Genomic DNA, 27,262 nt, shown 5'->3' with positions numbered 1-27,262 from the left:
TATTTTTGCTTTTTTTTTTCTTTTTCCTGAGGAGACATATCTAGAAAAATGTTGCCATGCTCAATGTGAGAGATATTACTGCTAATATTTTCTTCTAGGAGTTTCATGGTTTCGGGTCTTAACATTTATGTCTTTACCCCATTTGAGTTTATTTTTGTGTATGATGTCAAAAAAAAAGGAGTCCATTTCCATTTTTTCGCAGGTAGCTGTCCAGTTTTCCTGGCACCATTTATTGAAGATACTGTCTCTTCCCAACTGTATATTCTTGCCTCCTTTGTCATAGATCAATTGACCATATAATCAAGAGTTTATTTCTGGGCTCTCTCTTCTGTTCTATTTACTTATTTGTCTATTTTTGTGCCAGTACCATTATGTTTTGATTACTATATCTTTGTAATATGTCTTGAACTATGAAATTGTAATACCTCTAGCTTTGTTATTGTTTCTTAAGATTGATTTGGTTATTTGAAGTCTTTAATGGTTTCACAAAAATTTTAGGATTTTTTGTTCGAGTTCTGTGAAAAATGCTGTTGGTATTTTGATAAAAATTGCACTGAAACTGTATATTGCTTTGGGTATCATGGACATCTTAACAATAACAATTCTTCCAGTCCATGAACATGCAGTGTCTTTCCCTTTGTTTGTATCATCTTTAACTTCTTTTGTCAGTGTTTTATAATTTCAGAATACAGGTCTTTTACCTCCTTGGTTAAGTTTATTCTTATGTATGTTATTCTCTTTGGTACAGTTTTAAATGGAATTGTTTTCTTAATTTCTCTTTCTGCTATTTTGATTGCAGTGTAGAAACAATTGATTTCTGTGTATTAATATATCTGGCAGTTTTACTGAATTAATTTATTCTAATAATTTTGTATAGAGTCTTTAGGATTTTCTATGAAGGGTATCTTGTCATCTGTAAATAGTACGTTTAACTTCTTTTTACCAGTATAGATGTCTCTTATTTCTTTTTCTTGTTTGACTGCTGTGGCTACAGCCTCCAGTACTATGTTTAATTGAATAAAAGTGACTAGAGTGGACATCCTTGTCTTGTCTTGGTCTTAGAAGAAAAGCTCTCAGTTTTTCATTATTGAGTATGATGTTAGCTGTGGGTTTTTCATATAGGCCTTTATTATGTTGAGATATGTTCCCTCTAACTCTATGTTGTTGAAAGTTTTTATCATGAATGGTGGAACTTCATCAAATGTTTTTCCTGTACCTATTGAGATGATAACATTTTTTTTTAAAGATTTTATTTACTTATACATGAGAGACACAGAAAGAGAGACAGAAACACACAGGCAGAGGGAGGAGCAGGCTCCCTGCAGGGAGCCCAATGTGGGACCAGATCTTGGGACTCCAGGATCATGCCCTGGGCTGAAGGCAGGCACTCGACCACTGAGCCACCCAGGTATCCTGATGATAATATATTTATATCCTTTCTTTTGTTAATGTGTTTTATCATGTTGATTGATTTGTGAATATTGAACCATCCTTGCCTCCCTGTCAGAAATCCCATATGATTGAGGTGAATGATCCTTGTAATATATTGCTGAATATGGATTACTAATATTTTGTTGAGAAATATTCCATTTATGTTCATCAGGAGTATTTTCCTGAAGTTTTGTTATTGTTGTGATTGTTGTTTTGTTTTTGCAGCATCTTTGGTTTTGATATCAGGGTGATGCTGACCTTATAGAACATATTTGGAAGCTCTCTTTCCTCTTTTATATTTTGGAATAGTTTGAGGAGAATAGATATTAATTTTTCTTTAGATGTTTGGTAGAATTAACTTGTGATTCCATTGGCCCTAGGCTTTTGTTTGTTGGGGATTTTCTAGTTACCAATTCAATTTCATTACTAATAACTCATCTGTTCAGATTTTCTATTTCTTCTTGATTCAGTTTTGAAGGATTTTATGTTTTAGGAATTATCTATTTCTTCCTGGTTGTCCAATTTGTTAGCATGTAATTTTTCATAAAAATCTCCTATATGTTTTTGTATTTTTTCATATTAATTGTCATTTCTCCTCTTTTATTACTGATTTTATTTATTTGGGTCATCTTTTTTCTTTTTCTTCTTTTTTAAAGATTTATTTATTTATTAATGAAAGACACAGACTGAGAGAGGCAGACACACAGGCAGAGGGAGAAGCAGGCTCCTTGGATGGAGACTGATACAGGACTCGATTCTGGATCCCAGGATCACGACCTGAGCCAAAGGCAGGCACCCGACTGCTGAGCTACCCATGCATCCCTGGGTCATCTTTTTTCTTGATGAGTCTGGCAAAGGTTTATCAATTTAGTTTTTCTTTTCAAAGAACAAGCTCTTGATATCATTGATCTTTTCTATTGTTTTCTTAGTCTCATTTAATTTATTTCTGCCCTGAACTTTATTATTTCCTTCCTTCTATTCACCTTGGGCTTTGTTTGTTCTTCTTTTTCTAGTTCCATTAGGTGTATGACATTAAATTACCCCATTCTTGTCCATCCTTTCCTAAATGGCAGAGCCATGCCCCAGTTTCTCAGGAGGTACTTGAACAGACTAAAAATTTTAAGCAATGCTGAGTCTAACTAATTTTTACTATTGCCATAGCCTGGGATCTCCTGCTTTTAGGTCCTAACCAGAAAATTCATCACTGCAGCATTTACACAGAGTCGGATAATTGAAAGGACTCATGGCCTTCATAGGGTATACTCATCTTAGGACTTCAGTAAAAGTAAGGATGCATTTCAGCAGGAAAAGGAAAATGCAGGCAAATGTCTAAGAGTTCTGAGACTTTGAGGTAGATTTTCCAGGATCTTCTCTCAGTAGCACAGGCTATGCTTCATCGTTGGATTATTGGCCTCTAATCATTTGTAGAGATGCCTTGCTCTCAGGCATCTGAGATTCTGAGAATCTTTTATACCCTACTGGTTTTGTAGCTAAAATCAAGTTGCATAACCAGTGAAATCAGGGCAAACCATCAAGCGACACATTTTCAGTGAACAGTACAGAGAAAGTACTGCAAGGGGCATGCAGGGGAGTTTTGGTTCTTCTTGGCATGCTATAAATCACCAACTACTTCTTTTCATCTTTATCTTGACTGAAGGTCAGTACCATACTTCCAGATGCCTCTACCACTGTGACTATCACTGCTGCCAGCACTAAGCTGCCAAAAATGTAAAACTCCATCTGTGCCCATCTCCTCCCTTCTCTACCTACTTATATCATCCAGGTCCATAAATCTAAATACATTTTTTACCTGACAAAGCCTGAATTTACAGCTTCTGCCCATATATCCAATTCTGTACTTAATCTCTCTTCTTAGATATCCAGTAGGCATCTCCAACTTAATAGATTCAAAATAAAACTGATATTTGTTTCCATTATCTTCCCTCCTACAGATATCTCCATCTCAGTCTGTGGCATGAAATCCATGGATACTGTGTTATACCAGTTATACATCTCTCATGTGAGGGAATGTGTTCTTGTTCTTGACTATTCACTTTCCCTTACCATTCAAATCCATCCATAAGCACATTCATTAGCTTCCTGTCAAAAAAGATTCCAATTTTGACTCAAACAAACTGTATACTAGAGTTTTACTTATGGAACGTGCAAAGAGGGTGGGGAGAATTTAGTTAAGTCTAAGAATTTCCTTTCCCATGGGGAGCAGGATGAAATAAGACTAGAACTTGCAGTGTTAAGAAACCAGGAACTGAAAAAGAACTCCAAGTGAGGATTAGATTGACATGTAGGGGTCAGGAAGCACATAGATCTTCGTATTAAAATTAAGCATTCTGAAGCACTATCAACAAGAAAACCTTGAAATTAAAGCTGTTCCTGCCTCAGATAGAGAATCTGTGACAGTTCCTGCTGGGGAAAATAATGTAACACAGAATAAATCTTTATTCTAAATAAATACTAAGAGACTAATAATAAAGACTAAAAGAAAGAGGGAAATCAACCTATCTGAGGTGGAATTGTGTAGAGCTGGATAAGTGTGTATTCTGATATACAAAGAGAGTGGGCAGGTTTATCTTGGTTAAGGTGCCTACAGTTCAGTCAGAAATAAAGTTACTTCCTTAATGACTGAGATGACAGTTTGTTTATTCTTTGAGTTTATCTATAAACAGAATTTGCTATTTCAGAAGAACTCCAAGTTTTATCAAAGGCTGCAGAATTTTAAAAGATTTACTGAATTTGGCTTTCTGATATAAATGCAAACAAAACCAAACAATTGTGTAAACGCAAATATACTTGCATTAAGACCCACAACTGACATAGATAAACAAAGTAATTTTATCATAAACAGTACAATTCATTAAGGTATTGCTAAACAGGCTAAATACTGGCGTCCTATATATTAAACAGAAGTCACTTAGGTTTGTTCTTAGGATCCTAATAGCAGTGCTATATGTAGTGGTATTCACAAGTATAGGGCATTGGTTTATTGATGTCTCATTTGAGAAGAGAGTTCACTTACTAATGAGGCTAGCAAGGTAAGAATGGGTGCAACAAGAAAGGAGAATAGCATAGAATATCCTATAATTAATCAAGAGTCCATTCTAGATTGTCTCAGTTTTTAAAAAGAACACTAGCTTCCCTTCCTCTATGTTCATCTGTTTTGTTTCTTAAATTCCACATATAAGTGAAATCATATTGTATTTGTCTTTCTCTGACTGATTTCGCTTAGCATAATACCTTCTAGTTCCATCCCCATCATTGCAAGCAGCAAGATAGCATTCTCTTCGATGGATAAGTAATATTCATTATATATATATATATATCCCATATATTCTTTATCCATTCATCTGTCAGTGGACATCTGGGCTCTTTCCATACTTTGGCAATTGTGTACATGGCTGCTATAAACATTGGGGTGCATGTGGCCCCTCAAATCACTAGTTTGTATCCTTTGGATAGGTCATGGGGGTTTCTGGGGGGGCATGGGGCAACTGGGGGATGGACATTAATGAGCACACTTGAAGTAATAAGCACTGGGTGTTGTATGCAACGGATGAATCACTACATTCTACCTCTGAAATTAAAAATACAGTATATGTTAATTAAATTTAATTTAAATTAAAATTTTTTAAAAGAACACTAGCTAATAACACTCACAGAAAAAAAACAGTTGTTGAAGTATGCTTTTCAGCCTTATAGGAAAAATAGCCCTGGAAGTTCTCATTCCCATTATACAGAAACAAGACTTTCATAATGGAAGAGAAGATAATACATTATCAAATATAAAGAAACAAAACTTTAGAAGTTGAGTGTGTTGGCCTTAGAAGTAGGCTTACAAATGTGTGATTTACTAACTAGCCTAGTAACTTAAAATATTTTTAAAAGAAGGTAATTATGACAAAATGTAACTTGATTACATTTACATTTTAAAATGTTCGGAGTAGGATAAAACGTAAACATTTTTAGTATGACAGTATTATATAAATGATAATAAATACTTAACTATAGTAAACTCCAACACGTGTGGGTAGATTAGTGATGAAGGGAAAAAAAACTACCAAGTAAAAAGAATCTATGCTGTAATAAAAAATCTAAGTTGCTATATACCTATATTTGTATTACTGATTTGTGTGAAAGTAAGTATTAATTGATAAGGAAACCCACTAAACCAAACTAATATGGTCAATCATAAAGACAAATCACATGGCATTTTAAATTCAACTTTATCAAAGTTTTCTTTTTCTCTGAGTTTAATTAAAAATATTATCTTTTATAGTCATGTGCAACTACTGTGGCTATAAAAGAGGCTTAAATCTATTATGACACCACAACTAAAAATGAAAAAAAAAAACCTGTTTTCCTGAGTTATGAGACAGCTTAGCTTGATAGTGCTGAATTAAATCATTTCAGATCAATCCTGGAATCATTCTCTGCCCTAAGGAAGAACACTGCAAACAGAGGATTAATAGGTAGAAAAGGCAACAGCCAGCACAGTTTAAAGATTCTTTTCCATGTGAGCTTTTCCAACTTTCTTACATTTTAACATTATGTGGTCCTTCTGTTATAGAGAAAAATGTTCCAACAGTCTTCAACCTAAATAAAAGAACTAAAACAAGGTTATTTAAAATCACAAGCAATATAGGTTGGTGGCGATGGTGGTGGTGGTGGTTTTTCACTTTCATTTAAAACGGGTTGAAAGTTCCATTGGACAAACTCTACAGAGAAATTGAGAGAGGAAAAATAAAACCCACAATCACTAGTTTTATTTATTTATTATACATTCAGATCTCTTAGTAATTCAGACAGTGTTTCTTTATCTTTGAATTTCTGTTGCTTTTAAACATCTCCTGGAGAATATACAGTCAACATTTCTTTATCCCTGACTGAGAACCTGCTTCTAAGCTCCCAAAGCACAGTGAAGAAGCAAAGTATATAATTCATCTGCATAATTCAGAGCCCATTAATTTAGCTTTGAAACACCATTTGGAATAAACCAAATGTGATTTTTTTTTGTCACCCCTTCATTTTGAGTGTGTTGACAAAGCTCTTTTTAAATCTCCTAAAGGAGATAATGGAAAAACTGATTTTTGGCAGCATCTGGGGAATATTACACTCTTTCTAGGGTCTCAAAATAATTTCAAAGTTTGGCAATCTATCTTTAAAAAAACAGGATTACCTTGGCTGTTTAAAATAGCAAAATACTGGTACATTGAAGTATTTCTCACATTTCCTGAAAATACTAACTCATTTTAATCATGTCTCTTTAACTTTGAGTCATTAAGTTTTATTGAAATATTTTCAATATTGTATGAACTATAATGCCTCTCAAAACTTTTCCAAGGATACTCAAATACTTCTATATAGTGGCTTATTGAGACAATTTTGTAGAAGTGACCCTATAGCTCTTCTTTAAATATCTTGTTATTTGTGTTTGCTTCTTTGTTTAAAGTTTCAGAGCCTTGCTTTTATTTCAAAAAGTCTTAACTACCTAGGGTTCAAATAAGTATAAGAAAGCTAAAATGCAACTTCAAAAGGAGAATGGGAGGGGAACCTCAAACTTTTTGTCAGCTTATAATTAATACAATTCTTCCTAGGAGGCCTTAACTAACTAACTAACTAACTAACTAACTAACTAACTAACTAACAGAAAATGTCTCCAATTGAAGCTGTAAGCTATTTGTTGAATCCAAAGTGAGACCTGAATTGCATTTAAGGTAGAAGATCCATATCATTTAGAAAAATAATTCAGCTGAGTTTTGTAATAATAAAAAAAAAGAGTTCAAAAAGTTACCCAGTAATTATTCCTGAGGAGGAATACAATGTCTTCATTAGCCCAATGTCCATATTTTATCACATTTCAAGATTTTATTTTTAAGTAATCTCTATACCCACATGGACGTCAAACTCAAAAGTTTTGATTTCAGCATATTCACTTGTGAGATACCAGCCAGATATTCCAATCTAATGTCTATATTTTAGACTGAGAAGTTAAGTTCATTAGTAACGTGAGTTATGAAATGAGACCCAGAGTTCTGTACCCTTCAGAAAGATTTGGAGGGAAAAAGATGCGTCTTCACTGTATGAATTTAAAGTAGCTGTGCTAAGAATTGGTCTTAGGGACCAGTTTGAGAGGTGTTCTCATGCATGCATATGTTTGCAGTAGAGCTGGAACAGATGGAAGGAAGACACTAATGCAAGGTATTCATCTCATGCAGGTAAAGAAACTAGAAATTAAATTCATTTAGGCTTGATCTGGACTGGGCAGTTATCCTGAACATGTAGTTGTTTAAGATTGGTCAATGTGGATTGGTAGATATTGGCTTATGAGTTCTGAAGTTACTGTCCTGCTTGAAGCTATAGAGTAAGATAGTGTTCAACTTCAAGAGGTTCATGGACCTCAGGAAACTTTAATGCACAGACCTCCAAAGGTGAGAATAGAGTGATGTATTTGCAAGCACTTGAGACAGGTTCCTTTCCTGGTCTAGAACTACCCAAACTCATAGTCTAAAGAAAGAGTAAATGAGAAAGAAGCAGAATTAGCTTTCAGCCCAAGATGGCATAAAGGATGATGTCCCAACAGGAATTATCTAGAATGCTCATAAACAGAAAAATGAAACTAATTGTGTTGTGGTCTTACCACTCTCATTCCTCCATGAAGGGGGCAGGTCAGTCCTTTTTTGATATCCCCGGCCAGTGGTTTTATGGTGTATTTAAACTCTTACAATTCAGGCTACATATATGGAACAGAAAGGTTGAATGGGACTTTATTTTATATCAGTTTCCATGGTGATGCCAATTTGGCAGGGATCAGAACACTAAAGTGGGTGAAAAACAGACTCTCCCACCCCAAGTCCAGATTAAGTGAAGAAATGTCCCCAAGAACCTGCTGCATGACTCCTGGTTCCTCAGCCTGATCAGGAATAGAAAAAGGCTTCAGAAAGGATGGCCAGATTAGTGAAGAGATTTGCTTGGAAATAGCTGCTGTTAAGCTATGAGTTATCCCCACCCCCTTTGCAGGAAGGAGTAGTACTTCCTTCTAACCACAAGGGAGAGGGCCTTCTCACTGGGACCTCTCAGAGAGTTTTGACATGGCTCTATCCTGGGAAATCAAGGAGCTGGAGGAGCTGGAGGGCAGAACCAGAAAAGGCCACACTGTTGGCATCAGCCTCCACCCTACTGATCATGAGAGCAAGTGACATGGGGGTATTTGCCTAGATCAGAAGTTGGTCTTATCAGAGAGACTACTGAAGGAGTCTCCTGAGGAGGTTTTGAGCCCTACCTAAAAGAATCACTTAAAGAGAAGAGTAGTTTTTAGCAAAAAGAGACTATAAGTTTACACTGAATGCCCAGGGCTGAGGGTAGGGCATTAGTGACTGACCCAAGTAGAGAAACATCTGCTCAGGTCATGAGAACTACAGCAGGGAGGGTACTGTGGGGAATCTCTCAGGGGCCCATGAAAATATCACATTGAATAAAGATGCAGAGACACCAGCCAGGCCCTTCCTGGTCTGACAGTTTTAATTAGCTGCTAGGATCGGTGAGCACAAAACCACCCAGCCAGATTAGGAATTTACCTTATCCCTCCCCTCACCCAGATTTAGACTTTGGAGAAGTCCTAAACAAAAGTGAACATATAGGGGAGGGAGGAAGCAGGCTAAGAGGAGAGAGCTGGAGGGCAAGCCCACCTTCCCAACGTGTAAGCTCACAACCAGAAGCTCTAAACTGGGGGAGGGAGAAGATGCAATGTTATGTTTAGACCTTTGGTTATTATGTGCAGCAGGACATTTATTCTCCTTACAAATTGAGGTCCTGTTTGTCATTTAAAGTAACCACAGTTCACATAAGAGATCAGAGAAGCCAATGGGAACTGCCAAAATTTTAATTAAGGACTGGGGAAGGTTATCCCTATTGAGGAAGGTTCAAAGGGATAGTAGGTTCAAAAAAATAATCAAGGTACATATTGGTAACAATGCATCCATTTTACTCATTGTATGTTTAAGTTATAAATACATAGGGAAATTTAGGGAAATAGTCCATCAGAGCTTTGTAGCAGGGTCACCTAAGGAAATGCTTCAAAATACACATGCTCAGATTTAATCTTGGAAATTCTGATTTGTCAGTTTGTGGTGGAGTACCAAGTGTATTTTGGGGGGGAGGGGCGGCAGGGGGGAGTCTGCAGAGAATTCTGATGCTCACCCTTGATAAAACAATTTACTTTTATAAATCCATGAATTACAGTTCATTAATAACAAGTCATGGAAACAACAGGTTTGGGAAGAATGGGACTAACTTGTTGAATCAGAATTAATTTTGAGCTAGATGGGCCACATTGTTTAATATTGTGTAATATTTCCTCCATCCTGTCAGGACTGGTACTTAATGCCAAAAGAATAATCATTAATGTTTTAAAGAACAATTTATATGTAATCATTGGAAGCAAGAGGTAGATGACATGGAGAACGCTGCATTGCTGAATGCAGCGTAGCCCAACAAGCAATATTCAGGAAAAGAAGTTTTGTTCCTGCAGGAGCATATGGCTGAGGGAGGCTTTTAAACATCACTATGGAGTTTCCGGAACTCTTATCCAATCTCCAGCTCCTTCAACTGGAATGAATGCTAAGCAACTGGAAGTGTAAAAAAATGTTATGTTGTCTTCAAGTTCAATGATATAGCAAATTGTAGTTAAGAAGGTTCAGAGGGAAAAGCCAATGTTTCATATTTTATGGAGCCACTAGAGTCAGTTTGCTTCTTTCTTTTTTAAAATTATTTTTTATTTTTATTTATTTTTTTCAATGTTTTTATAAATTTGTTTTTTATTGGTGTTCAATTTGCCAACATATAGAATAACATCCAGTGCTCATCCCATCAAGTGCCCACCTCAATGCCCGTCACCCAGTCACCCCCACCCCCTGCCCACCTCCCCTTCCACCACCTCTAGTTCGTTTCCCAGAGTTAGGAGTCTCTCATGTTCTGTCTCCTTTTCTGATATATCCCACTCATTTTTTCTCCTGTCCCCTTTATTCCCTTTCACTATTTTTTATATTCCCCAAATGAATGAGACCATATAATGTTTGTCCTTCTCCGATGGACTTATTTCACTCAGCATAATACCCTCCAGTTCCATCCACGTCAAAGCACATGGTGGGTATTTGTCGTTTCTAATGGCTGAGGAATATTCCATTGTATACATAGACCACAGCTGCTTTATCCATTCATCTTTTGATGGACACCGAGGCTCCTTGCACAGTGTGGCTATTGTGGACATTGCTGCTAGAAACATTGGGGTGCAGGTGTCCCGGCGTTTCACTGCGTCTGTATCTTTGGGGTAAATCCCCAGCAGTGCAATTGCTGGGTCATAGCTTGCTTCTTTCAAAGCATCATTTGAGTTATTTTGCCAATGCGTCAGAACAATCTGTAATACCCGACTGGTCGTGTATATATGACAAAATCAGCTTCTAAAAGTTGTGTGGTGACAGAGACAATCAGCTATGTGTAGTGAATGTTCTTCCCCCCACCCCCCGCCTGAAAATATGTTTGAGAATTTAGTTATCAGTTCCTTTAAAACAATCACAAAAATTTGTTGGGTGCTTTATCCTTTTCAAAGAGTTATCACAGACAATATCTCTTTTTTTTTTTTTTAACTCATAACAATCCAAGGAAGAAGGTAGGACAAGCAGTAAAATTCAAATATCTTAACAATGGAAAGTAGCTAAAACCATTAAATAATTAAGTATACTTTTACTTTTCTCCTACTCTGTGGACATATAGACAATAACTCTGAACAGTTTCAGGGTTTACAAGTACCATTCAGTAGAAAGCTTTTTTTAAGTATTTATTCAAATTTCACTTAGTTCTCTGGGAAACAAATAAAAGGATGGGTGGAGGGATGGGGTAACTGGGTGACAAGTATTAAGGAAGGCACATGACAAGATGAGCACTGGGTGTTATATGTGCCAAATTGAATTTAAATTTTAAAAAGGAGAAAAAAATCCAGTTAACGTACAGTATATTAGTTGCAGTGTTCAATATAGTGATTTAGTGCTTCCATACGACTCCAGGAGCTCATCGCCACACGTGCTCTTCTCACTCCACATTATCCATTTAAGCCATCCTCCTATCCACCTCCCAATGGAATATTACTCCACAAAAAAAGAACGAAATCTTGCCATTTACAATGACATGGATGGAGCTAGAGAATATTATGCTAAATAATACAGTCCGTCAGAGAAAGTTGATCAGAGAAAGATAAATACTATATGATTCCACTGATGTGGAATTTAAGAAACCAAACAAACAAGCAAAAGGGGGAAAAAAGAAAGAGGCAAACCAGGAAAGCTTCTGTACATGACAAAAAAATCTGACTAATTTGGTGCTGACTTACAGAGGCTGACTTTATCCTAACAGGGGCCTTTGTGAGAGACACTGAAGTTTAATAGTGGAAGGGTACTCTCATGAGGTAGCTCCAGACTTCGAGGACCAAGAACGTCCCAGACCTCTAAGAGTTAGTTTTTGGAATCTATGTGTCGCTTTGAAACAGCCAACCAAGTGTGTAAGGTCTCTCTCTCTCTCTTAAGATCTGTCATTTGTTTTCAGCTCAACAGCTGAGTCACCAAAGAAGGCAACATTTCTGAGAGTTTAAAGAAGTTGGTCTCTCTTATAATTAGCAAGCACCTGCTCTGATGGGTGAGGATGGTGTGTGAAGGGCAAAATAGAGCAACGTCTGAAATAAAACATCCCAAAGCTCATTTAAAGTGCAAATCCTAAGTTGCATGATTCCGGAGTTTTCAGTCAGAAATCTAGAGAAAATATCCATGAGATCAAATTTAAAACATCTCCATGTAAGCCCATGTAAAGTCAAATGAGTAATACTCCCACAATACATTTGTCTTCCCCTATTTTTGTCTAGAATTTCTTATGAAAATGTTTTGTATACTGCTAGCCACGGCTCAAGATCCTAAATAAGAACGAACATCTAGCTGGAGTCCTGATTCCACAGAGCAGCCAGGTCGCCTTGGTCAAAGCCACTTTACCTCTACTCACCAACCTTGGACATCTGTAGAACTGAGATATTACCACTTACTTTACCTTCAGATTACATGATATAAAATGTGTGAGATTATTTTACAAACTTCATATAACTGTACAAAAGGAAAAGATTGTTATTTCTATAGGATGTCCCATCCACCTGGGTAACAGAGCATACTTTGGCCTTCACAGTTACTATTTGGAGCACCTTATTTCTATCATGACAGCACACTGCTTTCCATTCCTTTCTTACATAAACCTGGCCCTTGTCCTTCTAGGTGGTGTCTCATGTTTTGGATTCTGCTTGATGACAGAGCTGATTTATCTGTGCTGGCCCTATGCAAACCTTCCACCTGACCAAGTTCTAATCCCCAGAGTTCCATCCTAGTGTCATATGTCTGGCTAATGCCTCTCCTAGGATATGTCCCTGAGAAAAGAAGGGAACATATTCATCTATCAAACCTCATTCCCATTTCCTAGGTGCTAGCAAAGTGACTCTGCAGGAGGACAAAGGACAGCCCTGTGGACACGGCTAAGGATGAAAGGGAAGTTGTGCATTCTCTGCCTGCCTTACATTTTTGTAATTCCCCCTGTTGTCACTTCTGCCTTCCAACAGCACAATTGATACAGGAGAATTGGCCATTCCAGCCTCCCTTCTCACTATGAGGCAAATGAGACACCTGAGTCAGGTCCACCAATCAGATACATCTACATCAGACTTCTATTGGGAAGTGAGCAATGTGAGTGTGAAGGCTTGCCAGGGCATTTATTGTTGATATGGGTAATCATGAGGAGTCCCATTTTGAAAGTAGTAATGACAGTTGTAGGAAAGTCAAGTTCCTGGAAAAGGTAGCAGTTGCAGTTAGGTTGGGTTCTTGCAGGTGCAGGCAGCAGCAGCAGCAGCAGGTTCTTCATGAGGCCACTTCCACAGTTTTCATTATTGGCCTTGAAAGCTTAGGGTAGATTGTGTTTCTGTAGCCCTGTCTGCAATTCTGAGCCACCTAGTGCTCTTTAATACATTCCCTTTGTGAGTATGAAGAAAACGGATTCACTGAGGCTGAGCAACTCTCCAAGAGTCACACAGTTGGTTAGAGCTGAGATGAAACTGGAAACACTGTACCATCTCCACAAGACATTGAACTGCTTAGTGGAACTTGTTGATCTCAATTTACTTATCCCTTCTTACATACTCTCTAATATTTAGCTCTTGATTCAGCCTTCTTTGCTCCTGGCTAGAACCTACCAACTGAGAATGTGACCATCAAAACATCATGATCTTTGGAGTAGAGAGGACGGTTTTGCCCAGAATTACAGTGACTGCCCTTGACACATGCATTTAAGTGCTATGACAAGCTCTCGACTGAAATGACCCTCCGTGACTCAGATGTGTCTCTCTAGTGGTGGGTTATGCGTTCTGTGACTCTCTCTGAGTCATTTCAAGGCAACAGAATCCACAGCTCTTTATCAGACAGAAGCACATTGTTGAGGATTATCAGGGGCTGCAAGGGCCAGGGGGCTAGTTTGTGACTCAGAAGGGAGCTAGGATGGAGGAAATGAGACCTTACACTGTGACTTGTTTTACTGCCCCTGTGTGGTTTCCACATTTCAGTGCTCTGACCCAGACACCTCAGGGATGACAAAGCAGGTGGTCCTTTTTGGAACATGCATCAGGAGACATAAAAGGAGACGTATGCAATAGATGGGCTGACAGACATAAGCAGTCCCCAAATGCAATATGCTCACAGTGACTAGGCACTTCTGAATGACAGAGAACCAGTGTTTCATTCCAGCATCATACCTCCCACTCATTTGCCGCTATGCTTAGGGAATGAAATGGGCTTTGATATTCTCCTAAGGAAAACCACTGGGAAGCAGATCTGCTGGGGAAAAAAATGACCACAAATCAAAGAGTAAACATTTTCAAATTACCAGCTCCTCCTCGTTACCTGTGTCTTCCATGTACAGGTTGTGTGCGTCCCAGCACATTGTGCTTTAATTTCTGGTCTGAAATAACAGTGCCTACTAACTTCCCTCCTCTCCTGTCTCAGTAGAATATTCCTGACACACAATTACATTACGTTTTTATTTTCGTTCTAAACCACCGCAACTGATGGGTTTTAGCCTGATCCCAAGACTTTTGCTATGGGAATTAAATAAAGTTGTCTATTACTGGAAGTTTCAAGGCATGAATTCTTTTTTTTTTAAATATTTTATTTATTTATTCATGAGAGAGAGAGAAAGGCAGAGACACAGGCAGAGGGAGAAGCAGGCTTCATGCAGGGAGCCCGATGTGGGACTCGATCCCGGCACCCCAGGATCAGGTCCTGAGCCAAAGGCAGCCCCCCAGGCGTCCCTCAAGGTATGAATTCTATGTCCAAAACCATGCAGGCTAAAAAAAATAGGATGGATGCAAACCACTGACTTCCTGAGTCATATTTTTTAGTACCAGATATTTAGTAACAAAAATCTTACTTCAAAGGAAGTTTCCTTCAAAACCCCAATATATAAAATAGATACAAGAGATATTTGATTACAAGGTTTATGTTTAAAATATGCAAAACATACTTGTTTTAACATCATTCAATGAGAACCCCTTGAAACATCTTGACAAACACAAAAATTTGAAATCAGGAGAGTGATTGACAGTTACAGTCTTATATTAAAATCCACATCCAATATATTCCTGTATACTTCGGGTGGCATAGTAATGAGAAAAATGTAATTCACACAGATAAGCATTATAAAAGTGGAAATTTTAACAGCTTGCTTTGAAACCTCAAGATATTATTCAGCAATCATGATTCTGAAACTTTAAATAGGAGTATGAAATTATATTCCAAAAGTTGAAACTTATGAACATGAAAGTTAAAGAAAAAGCACCCAAAATTTTAAAGTTCCAAAACCATCTAATAATCAACTTTATTGTGATGCAGCTGATCCTATATTCACTGTTTATTACTCAATTAATTAATGATTATTCGGTGGCAGGGGCATCAACTGAGAAGATATATCTAACTGTTTCTTGGCATTTGATATATCGAGGCTTTTATATAACATAAATATGTACTTCCCTGTACATTTAATGTAAAAAGACACACACAGACTGAATTTGCATAAAAGTCCTACAAGTTCTCTAATTTCGCTCACCCTTTTACAAAAGTTCACGTATCTGTGGAAATGGTAGGAGAAGATTTAGTCCAAGTCTTAAATGTGAAAGCACACGCACATATGCACATATTCAAGTACACAAAATTTACCAGGACCACACATTAACAAATTAAAGGTTCTTCTCGTGTTAAAATTGTCATATATCACCTATGAGCGGCGTGATGTTTTTAAACTGTGATTTTAAAATAGTGTATATAATCAAACAATTATAATCCCCTGAAAACTTCTGGAAAACTTAAGAGTCTCTGAGCTCTGAATGTCACTCTCATAAATTATGACCTAGAGGCTGAAACTAAGGATTAAAAAGAGAAAGCAAGTTCATACACATGTCTAAAAGATGCAACTACGTAAAAAATTCTTACCCACAACATAGGAAAAAATAGTATTTGGCCCAGAATCTTGGTTCCCCACTAGTAGATTATTCATTTTGCTTCCAAAGAAGTCTAAGACGGGGCCATACATTTTGAGAGCTCTCATGTGGGTTGGATATACCCACTCTGTGCATGGAACACAAGCCTTTCTTCCTCTGTCACCCAGGAGCAATTTCTGTCTATAGTCATCTTTAAGGGAGATGTGTATTTTCTTAATAAGGTCTTTTTTTTCCCTTTAATATTGGATGCAAACCAACAGTTTGTCTAGGAGGTAAATATATATATTTGGCCTTCTATTGGCCCAAAGATAGATAGATAGATATATATATATATATATATATATATATATATATATATATATAGGCCTTCTGTTTATATATATATGTATATATGTGTGTATATATATATATAATGATGAAAATGATGAAAAGCTGTTCTCAGAAGACTGGTCTGGCCTCCAGGAGGGAGGATGATTTTGTTGCATATCCTGTTCACCCACATCTGGATGTTGGCTTTCTGCAAACCCAGGATTTGCTTTGTCCAGGGGCAATTTCTGACACTGACCTGCCTCATCCTAGTTAGCACCTTTTCACCCTAAGACTAAGGAACAGGTTTTAACTGCTTTCAGTTCTTAGTTGCTTTTGTGGCATTTTTTTAAAAGTTATTTTGATTTTGAAAAATAGGAAAATATGCAGAGTAGTACAAAGGGGTACAGTAGTAAATCCCTATTTATATACTATGCACAGATGTTATAGGTAGGCTCATTGACATATTTGTTACCATCTTTCTTATAAGAAAAACAATTTCAGTAAAATGATTTATTTTCTAAAAAAAAATCTCATATATACATGAGAGTGAAATTATCAACAGATATATTTGTCCTAGCAATGAACATTGAACATATGAGACTGATCAGAGGTGAAGACATGGACGGGAATATGTTGCCCTACGTAGCCCACCAAATGTTTGCTTTCTAGCAACTGGGGCAGTATTTTGCTATTGGCAGAGGAACTTTGCAGTGTAGATTCCATAAATCATTTGATACCCTGTCGGTGTACAGTTTGCAAACAACACTGACTTCTCTCAGGATAGACACATATTTTGACATTTTTAGTGGCTACAAAGATAAACAATGTCACAGTACTCCTTTGGTTCATTCCCCCCAGAATTCAGCTTGTTTTCAGTATATGCCGTGTTTAAATGAATTCCTGCCCTGACTCCATACCCTTGTCCCATTTACTGTTGGCAGCCTTAAATATGATTTTACCGTTTCACACCCTATAAATCATTAAAGTCTGTAGGTTCTCCCAAGAGATATGAAAGTTGCTGCTTCAAAGATCTCCTGAGGAATCAGGCAAAATTCAATTCCTGCAAAACTTGAAATGTTGGACAAACCTGCTACAGGAGCCTGTGATTTCTAAAGAAAGAGTGGGATTTCTCTCGGAGCATGGCCATGCATTTTTGGTCCAATCACCGTGATTGCAGAAGGATGTAATCCAGGCTCAGATTTGCAAGCCAGGACCAAAGTGGGCCTATGAATGATGAAGAATGGAGCTTTTGCTGGATTGAGGTACCCAGGAGATTTCTACTCTGGGAACTTCTCATTTCAGAAGTCCCCTGGACATGTGAGGGAAAAGGGTGAAACTCAAGTTAGAGATTTGTCACTTTCATCAAGGCCTGATTAACCAAGATTAACCTCAGAGACACTCAGGAGAGTTTGGCAAATTCCCCCAAAAAGCTAGGAGCAGCTGTGATCTTAAACTTAAAACTATACTACGCCCTCAACTGATGAAAACTCACAGTGCACAATATACAGAAAGCCTTTGATGGATACTATTGAGAACAAGGAAAATGAACTTACTTTTCTCTTCAACTATCTCATTCATATATTCATATACTTCATCTCAATCATGAGGAAAAAAAAGATGGAACACAAATTTTTCATGGGGCTCATAAGTGAATACCAAACCCAGATTGATTTCACTCTTTCTAGAACAGGGAGTTTGGGATCTTTTATCAACCCAGGTCTTCCTAATGAATAAAGGTCCATTAATTCAACCAAAGCATCTTAAAATCTTAAATATTCTTAGGCAATACTAAGTATTGAGAGCTGTCAACCAGAAAACTCAAATCCTATGACCCACAAGCTAATCTGTATTTGTCTCAATTGAATTTGAACCTTTTCTTTTTTAATGTATCTTTGTTTACAAGCTTGTCCAGAGGTAACTTTGAGTTACTAAATTTCCCTATCTGAAATTGGGTTTTTAAAAAATTTTTATTTAAATTCTAGTTAGTTAACATACAGTGTAAAATTAGTTTCAGGCATACAATACAGTGATTCAATACTTCCATACAACACCCGGTACTCATCACAAGAAGTCACATGGTCTTTTTTAAGAGGAAAGGAGAACTTGGACAGTGATAGCACTCTGGTACAGAAGGAGCACTGGCCTAGGAGTCAAAAGATCGAAGAAACAGTTTGGTCACTTACCTGCGTGGCCACAGACAGATTCCTCAATTTCTCTGGTGCTTGATTTTCTTGTCTGAATAATGAAAAGATTGAACAAGATGGCCTTTTAGGTTCTCTTTAAATTTAAAACTCCATACCTCTCTTCAACTTACACTGTCTATTTCTTCATTTGAAAAATGTAGATGATATGGGGCAATCCTGATTATTTAATGGAATGTTTTTGAAAAGTATGTAAAATGCTGAGGGTAGAATAGCCTGCATCTATTCTGGTCCAATTATGTAAGCCAAGCATTATGTTATCCATTTTATATACAATAACTCAAAGAGCCTGGCCAATATTAAGTAGAATATACTCTTTACCCACCATCTTGCTCTACCCTCCAACCTGCACTATTTCTTTATAAGTCATTGCCTCCTTCTTGTGTTGGAGTAGGGAGCAGAAGTCCAAAAGGCATGAAATTAAGCCAGTTGAATGCAAAAATGCCAGGGTGCAAAATGTAATTGTGATGTGTCCAGAAAGACAATGAGAGATTTACGTATCACAGATCCAGTAGTGGGGAAATTCCTTTAAATTAGAATTGTAATATTTCTTCCATGAATAAATCTTTAGGCTTTAGCACATATTAAACTAACATAGAGTCAGTTCTTCCCCTATCTCAACACAGCTTGGTTTTAAGCTTCAAGAAGCCAGGGAAATAATTTAATTCAACGCTCTCATTTTGGAAGTAAGTAAATGGAGACTTGGAATACTTAGCACCAACACGTACAGGATGATAAGACTATAGTAGTGGTGCTGGGACTCCTATGCCACTCTTCTGATTCCCAGTCTGTTGCTCATTCTGCTATAGTTAAGCAGTCACCGGCGAAGAGTATAGAGTTCAGAGAGGCAAGAGAGAAAACTAGTTTTTGTAACATACCACACTTTTGGTTCCCTATGATCCAGTCCTCTTTGAAACTTAGCTAATACCAGCTATTTTCCCTCTTTGTCTTTAGTTGGCCCCTAGAGCACTGAGAAGGAGCACTGTGGCTCCCAATGCAGCATCCCTGATTCCCGCATTAATGGGTCCTTTGGGACAGAACCCAACCTCATCCCAGCCTGACATTTAGATGAGCCCAGAGTTGTTCCTATTCTAGCATTAAAATCATTGAGAAATGTCTAAATTTGCATCGAAAAGATGGGATGAGCTAGAGCTAGCTCAGAGCCTCCTTTTCCCGATTTCACGGTTTTAAAAATAAAAAGAAACAATTAGAAGATAGATCTATATCCTAGACTTTAAAAAAAATAAACAAGCTATTTACCAAAATACTGCAATTAGCCAGATTCTTCTGGTTGACTCCATAGGCGATTCAAGCATGTATTGAAATGAAAAACTGGACAGAATTTTTAGTGAGTATACTTCAGTCTGCTCTTGCAACCAAAGTACACCTGATAAGTCTTAGGGAAATTCTGTATGAGGGTGAAATTTTAGCACAGTTGGGAAGAGCATTTTCCAAATAAAGAATATTAATATCTTATTCACTGAAAAGAAAGAGGAGGAAACAATATCTGGTAAGCCTGAAACAGTGACTGTAGTTTTCAGATGACAAGTAAGAAGCTGAGATGGCTAATTATTATCCAGGAGATGTCATTAAAATATTAGCTCATGAAGTGTGATTACAGAGTGCAAGCCTACGCAAAACTGCCTATTTTTCTACACATTGAGACTTGAAAATTTTACTTTTCTATATCATTAGTGTTATTATTATTGCTGGAATGATAAGAGGACATTACATAATCATGCCTAGTGAGTCTCAGCACTTTCACAAGTGATTGAGTGCTGCCTTTCATGGAGGAATTCCAGAATAACACCAAGTCATCAATGCTAATTCCTCGTATCCCCAAAACTCTAGCAAAGCAATCATTATTTTAAATTTTCACAATTACCAGAATATTAGCATTTTTTTTTGACATTGACCTTACTCTAGGCGTTTTCCTACTGATGTAAATTTTTCTTATAAAACCCGTATTAGAAATAATTATACAAGTTATCAAAAGCCAGTGAGGAGCGAAAAAAGGTGGATTTGACACCCAGATATAGCCCATTAACCACAGTGGAATAAATAATTTCACTTCATGTTTAAATATTTGAAAATATAATAAAGATGATTTTCACATGAAGGAACTAAAAAATAGTTACTGGGAGATAAGCAAAGATGATTTTTCACTGAAATGTAAATCAAGTCTCAAAGGTTTAAGTCACACTGGAACTATGACTCCTACTGGTTTAAAAAATCATGTTTATTGAAGGATATTTCATATTCAATAAAGTCACTCTTTTTTAGTGTACAGTTCTGACTTTTGACCATGCATACAGTGTATTACCACCACCACAATCAAGATATATGACATTTCCACCACCCCCCAAAAGTTATCTTATACTCTTGCAGTCTTTATAACACCCACAATTTCTAGTTTCTTCTGACCCAAACTTCTTCTAAGTTTAGCTGAGCTAATATTAACTGCTTTGCCTTTTGTATCCTATGGTTGGTTCTTCCAAGCACTGCAGAATTAGAAACTGTGGTTTTCAGTACAATAGTTTTGATTCTTCTATTTTTATGAATTCTTATTTTTGATGATGTCCACTAAATAATAGCTTTGATTCTTCTATTTTTATGAATTCTTATTTTTGATGATGTCCACTAAATAATAGCTTTGATTCTTCTATTTTTATGAATTCTTATTTTTGATGACGGCCACTAAATAGCGTTTTCCACAAATTGAATTTTTTTTGTGTCTTGTCTAAGAAATAGTACCTAAGATCACAAAGATTTTCTCCTACATACTCTTCTCAAAGCTTTAATAGTTAAAAGTTTTACATTTAGATTAATTTTGAGGAGCTAATTTTTGTACCTGCTGTAAGATATGAATCATAGGTCATTTTTTGCATATGGATATTTAATTATGTGTGCACCATTAAAAAAAAAACTATGCTAGCATGTTTTCATTTGAAGCTCACTGTTAGCTGGGACTTCAGCTGCTGTTTCTACCATAATCACCTCTGTGTGGTCTCTCCACTTTGTCTGAGGATCTTCAGAAGCCCAGATGCCTGTGACAGGTGGCTGGACTTCCTACACCGCGACGCAGGGCTCCAACAGTGAACATCCCAGCCAAGAAGGCAGAAGCTGCACCACCACTTAGGACTTAGTTGCAGCATCTTTCTGCCATACTCAGCTGACTTCTGTGGTTATGAGCTCACCGAATTTCAAGAGAAATGGACGAGAGGAATAGGTTATATAAATGGCCACACTGAATAAAAGCATGCAAGATGAGTGATATCATTGAGGCCTTCTTTAGAAAATACAGTCTGCCAAAGGAAACTCTTTATTTTACTATGCCTAATCCAAGAAACTCATCATAAATTGTCTTCTTTTAAAAAAAAAGGCAGAAAAGAAACTTTTTGGGTTCCTGGACAACCATGGACTTCCACGCAGCAAGACTGGCCATGTAGACTCATCTACATGACTGAACCACAACAGAAGAATGAGATATCTCAGGAAAGTCCACCTTCTTTTCCTTTGGGTAGCTTTATATGGTTACAGAATTTTATAGCTCCTCCCACTCCAGTCTTATTAGAGATGTGGAAACCAGGAAAGGAAGAGGAGAGGCATACCTAAGTGATGCCATCCATTTCTCACTTGACAATTCTCCCCAGATATCCCACGGTTGAGAAATGCTCTATGTCCCTTCGCTTTAGGTCCAAATCTTTCACAAGGATATGCAGACTGGCCAGAGGACCACGGACCTAAATATGTCAAGGTACCCTTGCTAAAAGGAAAGGGATTCATGACTTTATATACTGAGATGCTATATCCCCTGAGTCTGAGAATAAGAATAGCTGGTTAATGGAGTGGCTGAGGATGTTTGGGTTGGGGCTAGGAAACGTGGATTTCCAGGATATATGAGTGAGTAAATTTTATGTTATATATATTTTGTGACAATTTTAAAAAATAAATGCAATGGTAAAAAAAACCCGCTAAAGTATCTATATTAATATCATAAGTAGAGTTCAAAGCAAAATTATTCAGGATAAAGACTACAAATATGCTAAAATCCACTCATTCGTAATGATACTAAGAAAAGACAAACTAATTGCTCACCTTTGAAGATTGCTAGGACACCAATTCATTATTCTGAAAACTTATAAAGAAAAAGTCAAATCTTTAATATCTGCTCTCCTGTACAAACTATTTCAAAATAAGCACAATATTTCGAGAAAGTTCATGTCTACAGTAGAAATTTGAAGACAAAAAGCAGAAGACATAAGAGAATTATGAAGTCACTATTCTGAAACCTCTAATGAAAGAATGGATCTAGGCAATTACCGTCAAACAATTTAAACCATTAACCACCCACCTTTCTGTAATGATTTATGATGAATGGATTAGACTGGCATCATCTGACCTCACTGCAATGTTGTCATCACTAAAAGACCAAACGTCATGGGTCTCCTGCTATGACGCAATGGGAACTACTTAGTACCATTGATGAAAGATTCTTGCCCATAAACAAAACAGAAATCTGAATTGAAGCAAGTGCTTCCATATATGCAGGAGATAGATGAGTGTGTTTAAAGGTACCACAGGATTCAAAGAGCTAAATTTAGAATTTGGATATTCAACAAGTTAAAAGATTTAGTTCCACCAATAAATGTCATGAAAAAAATATTAAGAGACTTACCAACCAAATGCAATCTGTGGCCCTTGCTTGGATCCTGATTCAAGCAAAACAACTATAAAGGGACATTTTCACACAGGGAAAAAAAATAATCAGGGACTAGATATTAGAATGGAGAATTAATATTGATAGTTTTCAGAGTGATAATGGATTTTTTAAGTGTTAGTATCTGGTAGAGGTACAGGTGTACAGGTGAAATTTTACAACACCTGGTGTTTTAAATATTCATCAGGGAAAAAATACTGTGGTATGACTAAATCTAGATTCACAAAATATTGATAATTATTGAAGACAGGTGCTGAGTAAGTGGGGCTGATGATACTATTCTATTACCTTATAAATGTTTTTAATTTTTACAATAAAAATACTTTTAAAATATTGCTTTAATTATTCTGTGCTATGAGACCTGTAAATAATTTTGAGAGTTACATAATTAGTGGCAAAGAAAGTCTAAGTGAAACACTGAGAGGTTTCTGTTCCTTGGTGTCCTGATTTTTTATCTGGTTTATTAAAAAAAAATTAAGAGTAGTCATACAAGAAACAATGGGTTGGATACCATTAAACTTGCTATCACCCAAATTAACTTTTCTTGGCTATGTTATTAGTTAATAGAGAACTTGTTAGCCATAGGTTTTGTTATACATATTCAGCTCAATAGAGAGAGGCAGCCTAGAATTTGAGACAAGGAGACCTCGTCTCGTGTCCATGACCTATTATTCACTGTTATTTTTCTGATTTTATTTATTTTGCCCTGTATGTGTATGTGAGAGTGAGACCAAGTAAAATATGTAAAGCATTTCAGCCATGGTGTGATACCAAATACACTTAAGTTTTCCTATATTCCCCACACAATTTTTCACACTAAGAAAATTCAGTCATAAATGTATATTTTACAAAAATTTACCATGTCTGTTGAGACAAATACAGAAGGCCAAAAAGACACCCACCTTTCTGTAACTCAAACACACAATTTAAAATATTCTTATAGTCTTGATTTTCCTCTTCAGTCCCTCATGCATTTCTCCTAAAATACACAATGACATATCTGTCCCCAAAATGCTTTTTAAAATGTTATTCTTCTTTATTTTATTTGGTGAAAGAAATTCCCATTTAATTATACTGAAGCCTGTTTTGTTTTTTTGTTTTTTGTTTTTACCTTCCCAGCTTTAATCCCTTGCACTGTTTAATAGGGAGTATAATGTGTATAAGTGAACAGTTGCCAACTTCCAGATGCTAAGAGAATTTGAAAAACTATGTACCTGTGTTAGGTAAGGAACAACTTGTTTAGGATGTTTTATATATATATATATATATATATATATATATATATATATATATATATATATATATGACCATTAAGACAAATACAATTCAATATCACCACCTCATACTTCGAAGTAGCATTGAGGGTTTATTTTGATCATTTGACTATAGTTGACTCAAAATGTTACACTAGTTTTGGGTGTACAACATACTGATTCAACTTCTCTATCCTTTAAACTACGCTCATCACAAATGTAGCCACCATCTGTCACCATACAGCACTATTTCAATATCTTTGACCCCACCCCCCTCTGGCAATCTTCAGCTTGTTTTCTGTATTTATAGGTCTGGTTCTGACTTTTGCTTGTTTATATATATTTTTTAGATTCTACATATGAGTTAAATCATTTGGCATTTGTCTTTCTCAGGCTGACTTAGTTCATTTAGCGCAATATCATCTAGGTCTCTCCATGTTGTCACAGATGGCGCAACACCAACCTTTTATGGCAGCATAATATTCCATTGTGTATCTTGGGTAGATAACATATCTTCTTCATCCATTTGTCAATGAATGGACATTTAGGTTGCTTCCATATATTGGCTATTGTAAATAATACTGAAATAAACATAAGAGTATATATATTTTTGAATTCGTGTTTCCATTTTCTTTGGTTAAATATTCAGCAATACTCTTTGGTTAAATACTAAAATTACTGGATCATATGGTATTTATATTTTTAACTTTTCAAAGAAAAATTCCTCTTTCCACAGTGGTTGTAGCAATATACATTCGCAATAACAGTGCACAGGGATTCCTTTTTCTCCTCATCCTTGCCAACACTCTTATCTCCTGTGATTCTCAAAACTCAACTTAGTAGGTGCAAAATCACTGAAATCATGTCTTTCCATAAGGGTTTTCCAGATTCCCCATCAATGTGAACATCTCCTTGACTTACTATCTGATGCATTTTGTCTATTACAACATTATATTAGTATGAATATATATCTATAGCAACAGCTAGATCTTCATCTCCATCTCCATCTCCTTCTGTGTTTCTTATTTCACTTGACAGTAAGTCCTTAAGAACCTCTTTACCTCCAGTTGTATGCAGGATAGTGTCTGGCACATTGTATTTGTCCAAGTGGGTTGAAAGTCAAATAGGCTGAAATGGTGGGTTGTCTCACTACTTATTCCTTCCAGTTGTCAAATAGATTGGTTCTGTGAACCTGATGATTGATTACTAGACTTATTGAATTAAACTGGATTTCCAATTCAATCTGATGCCATACTGTCAGATTTCACAGTGCAAAATGATTTACGCTAAGTAATCTTAGATGTCTAGAGTATTTGTAATGTAGACTGCCCCCAAATTACTTGGAGATTCCAAATATCTAGGTGGGATTTTAGAAGCTCATGTATTGGGGTTTTTCTTCTTCTGCCATCTTTCTACGTGAACATAAGCAAATTACTTAGAATCCCTGTGCAGAATGGAAACAATCACATAGTACTCGTAGCCTAGCAACTTCTCAAAATCATTATGTGATAATGTCTATAGAGTGCTTTCTGTTTGTGAGATGGAAAGAAGCTTTATAAAAACAAGTCATTATCTGTATCATTAAAGCAATACCTATTGGAGCAGGATCATATTGCCTAACCTTTGCCTCTAGTTCTGTAATTCTCCAATGAGCTACACTATCCATGATTGAAAATAATTTTAATAACATGTGTACAGGGTAGTCACAGTTAACCAAGACAGAACTGTAGCCCTCAGGAAACCAGCATTTTTCCAAACTGAGAAGGCCCACATCCTTTAAGCAAGAATAATAACCATTAAAACAGTAATTATTATTTAGAGCTTACTGTGTGCCAAGGATACATTTAAATGGTTGACATGCAATAATAATTTGATTCTCACAGCAGTCCTGTGAAATAGGCAATATTATTATTCCCATTTAATATATGAGAAAAATGGCACTTGAAGAGATTAAGTAAGGACAATGGCAAATGAGAAATTACAGACATAGGTTATAGACACAGGTGATCTGAGTCAAGGCCTAGATTTTAACCAGGCTTTATCCAGTGAAAAGTATGAGGTCTAATAGAGGAAGAAAATCTGTTCCTCTTTACCTTGTGACATCAACAAAAATAAATTTCATATGATTTACGGTTTTAAAGTTGTATAGCACACACATTACAGAAGGGAAAGAAGTGGATGCCACAGCTGTGGTCCTGGAAGCATCCGAATTTCAGGAAGATCCAGTGGTCATGAGAAGCTTAGGTGGGAAAATGACACATCTACAGTCCATCCTCTGTAAGATGATGACCAAGTGCTACCCAGAGTTCAATTAACACTGCTAATATAACACTTAGCACAATCATGGGATCAGCCTAATCTCTGACTCACCAACAGTTTCACCTCAGTCTCTTACTAACTAGGAAAAGATACAACAGAATGCGTTCATGTGTTCACAAGTCATTCTAGACCTATCTCATTTATTTAAAAAAACAAAAAAAAAAAGACTTCCTGAACTGTTAGATAAAGAGAATCCCATAAGGTGAGACTACATGGAATTCAGGAAAGGTATTGACAAGATACTCAAATGTAGGCTGACAGTATAGGTAGATGGATTTTGGATCTTGTTGAAGGATAAGTGAGGGATCTTGAATGAAAAGTAAGGTCAGTGTAATGGAATTATCTAGTTATATGCTGCAGAGGCTTATCTTGTCATCATCAATGTTTCTGTCAGCAATTTGGATGAGGAGACAAAATAGAAGACCTGTCGAATTTGCAAATTTCAGGAAGC

The 27,262-nt window shown here is 36.6% G+C and overlaps 1 long non-coding RNA gene across 5 annotated transcripts in view; it reads right to left on the bottom strand.

Annotated features, from left to right (window-relative positions):
* LOC119865176 overlaps positions 1-25,001 on the bottom strand; it is a 53,436-nt gene extending 28,435 nt beyond the window's left edge. The window contains exons 1-6 of one of the 5 annotated variants that reach the window (XR_005376208.1): positions 24,956-25,001; positions 24,142-24,218; positions 23,198-23,249; positions 21,517-22,657; positions 18,502-18,553; positions 14,726-14,860 (exon numbers count right to left, since the gene is read on the bottom strand). This is a non-coding gene — a long non-coding RNA (uncharacterized LOC119865176). Of the gene's footprint in view, positions 1-14,725; positions 14,861-16,428; positions 17,628-18,320; positions 18,554-21,516; positions 22,658-23,197; positions 23,250-24,141; positions 24,219-24,955 lie in introns of those variants that run through there. The other 4 variants (XR_005376207.1, XR_005376205.1, XR_005376206.1 and 1 more) reach the window with 4 other exon arrangements.
* Positions 25,002-27,262: the final 2,261 nt, after the last annotated feature.

Source organism: Canis lupus, chromosome 22 (assembly GCF_011100685.1).
Source record: "Canis lupus familiaris isolate Mischka breed German Shepherd chromosome 22, alternate assembly UU_Cfam_GSD_1.0, whole genome shotgun sequence".
Taxonomy (NCBI): Eukaryota; Metazoa; Chordata; class Mammalia; order Carnivora; family Canidae; genus Canis; species Canis lupus.
The sequence above is the reverse complement of the archived record's forward strand: the minus strand, read 5'-3'. Positions and strand labels throughout refer to the sequence as shown.